Below are 2,426 nucleotides of genomic sequence, written 5' to 3'. Positions count from 1 at the left end.
TACCATTTTATGGGGAAGAAAATGCTTTCCACATGTTTGTTAGACCTTGAGAATGAAGCTAAACATAACTTTGTTCACAATGAAATTCCACAGAGGAGCTACGTTTTAATTTAGGGCCCCATGAAATGCATTTTTTATTTTTAGTTTTCCATTTGATTTATTATGGATTCTGTGTTTTATGATTCAGTACAAATGTGTGAATTAATAAAACTTTAACAATTTAATCAATCTTTTAAAATGTAATCAAAAATTAATTAACAACAAAACATTGCATTTTCATTTAATCAGATAAGATACTGCACAACAGAACTGTATAAATTAATAATAATAAATAACTTGGTTGTATGATATTCCCTAAAAATATTATTATTATTATTACTTTGAGAATTGCATTTTAGTATACCGTAGTAATATATTCAGTTATAATTTCAAGTTAAACCAGACTTTTATTTTGATGGATTGTCGTGAAGGTCTTTCAGTTTTAGTTTTAGCGTGTATTTGACAGTAATTTTTCTCAAATGAAACTACATAAAGCTGAATTCGAACCACCAAGCATGAGAGCATGTTCTAGTACACCCCCAAAACAAAATCAAGACTTTGTAAAAGAGCATAATAGGACCTCTTTAAGACACAGATGCTGAAAACACAGCGAGTCACGTGTGTTTGAGTTTGTGTATCAGATGAAACTATTCCATGATCCATTCACACAGAGACACACAGAATATGCAGACTTGCTAGCGACATGCACTGACTGGCTGCTGTAACATTGATTTCTGTTGTGTGATAGGATGTTAGATTAATCCATATTGAGTAAAAATGTTCAGAGCTTATCATCATTATTAACATACATTTTTATCATGATATCATTTATCGCCCAGCGCTAGTTCAGGCTATTTATAGAACATGCTTGGCGGGCGACTTGGTCAACTTAGGCTTACAATACCGTATTGGCCCGAATATAAGACGACCCCCCCTTTCCCAGATGTACCTTTTGGAAAAAGGCTTTTTAAAAACCAAATCTTGTTTTTTCTCAGTAAAACACATTTTGTCTTCAATTATTTTCATATTGCATATTTTTTTTAAAAATATACACTTTTTGATATACCATAAAAAAAAAAAAACAGGTAGCCCATCTGAAGTAGGACATTTAGGCTATCCATCTAATATAGGAGTAGATCTAACAGTAGAAGTTAAATCTTACTGTAGTCTTCAAATCTGGGTACTGTCTTACGTTTTAAAATCACAAAGGGAGTTTGGTCCCATCCGGCTAACGTGACAGTTACGACTCATGCAGCTGTAAGCTTTTCTTTTGTTTTTACTCGCGATCTTTTACAACACGCATTACATTACGTATTTCATGGCACACTCGTTTTATGCGTATTTGGCGCCACCTATTGTTGTGGGTGTATTATTGACATGTCAAAGTCTAGACCCTGAATATAAGACGACCGCGGTTTTTCAGATGTATTTCCAAGAAAAAAACATCGTCTTATATTCGGGTCAATACGGTACTTTTGGGAAATGCAGCCCAGAGTGAGAGTTAATGGACTTAAATTACCTGATTAAAAATATATTTACAAATTACACAGTATTGTTTATGATTTATCTGGTATTCAATTGTTTGTAGATTACACTTTCATGAAAACACTTGCAGTTGGGTTTGTAAATGTTCTCATTACACACATTTGTGTTTGTTGTTCTAGTTAATGATGAGAATGAATTGTATTTGTATTGTGCTTTTCTTAAACCCAAAGCGCTACAATAAAACAGAAACACAAAAAGAACCAATTCAAATCACAATAGTTGAATAGTTTAATTTTTTTTTTTTTAATAAATAGTTGTTGCATTTACAGTTTTGAGCAGCAGATGTCGTCAGCACGCGGCGATTCAAAACAGCGAATCACTTCGCGATTGATTCAATTGACTCGGAGTTTCTAAAGCTCCGTTTCTCCAGCACTACTAGTCAGTAGCCGAGCTCGTGTTTAAAATAAAACTGAGTCACAATCACAACATATGGAGCAAAATGAGACGCACCGTTTGCGAGAGCGCTTTACACTCATAAAATACTCATTAATATCACTAGATAAAGCGTCACAATGTTTCACTGGTTAATAATTAATTTCACAGTTTTATACACAATTTTCTAAACGAGTTTAGTTGATTGAAACACTTCAAACTATTGAAAGCACTCACCTTTCTTCAGCCGAATCACAGACGCGGGAGCGCAGCCTTATGACGTCACATCGCCAGACCAAAATAGAAGTCTTTTTTCGCTAAAATCACGACGGCTGCGTCCGAAATGGCATACTCAACGAGTAGGTACTTCATTTCAATAAGTAGGGGAGAGCGGGGCACAAAGTAACATATTTATTCACAGAGGTAGGGGAGAGCGGGGCACAAAGTAACACTTTTTGACTTTCTCAGTT

At 34.6% G+C, this 2,426-nt stretch overlaps 1 protein-coding gene across 1 annotated transcript in view; it reads right to left on the bottom strand.

Moving 5' to 3' along the window:
• LOC107698778 (gastrula zinc finger protein XlCGF57.1-like) overlaps positions 1-2,225 on the bottom strand; it is a 16,654-nt gene extending 14,429 nt beyond the window's left edge. The window contains exon 1 of the mRNA XM_016499885.1: positions 2,194-2,225. The gene's annotated coding sequence lies outside the window, so the exon portion shown is untranslated. The remainder of the gene's footprint in view (positions 1-2,193) is intronic.
• Positions 2,226-2,426: the final 201 nt, after the last annotated feature.

The sequence above is a fragment of the Sinocyclocheilus anshuiensis genome, unplaced genomic scaffold, assembly GCF_001515605.1.
Source record: "Sinocyclocheilus anshuiensis isolate Anshui unplaced genomic scaffold, SAMN03320099.WGS_v1.1 scaffold1447, whole genome shotgun sequence".
NCBI classification, from domain to species: domain Eukaryota; kingdom Metazoa; phylum Chordata; class Actinopteri; order Cypriniformes; family Cyprinidae; genus Sinocyclocheilus; species Sinocyclocheilus anshuiensis.
The sequence above is the reverse complement of the archived record's forward strand: the minus strand, read 5'-3'. Positions and strand labels throughout refer to the sequence as shown.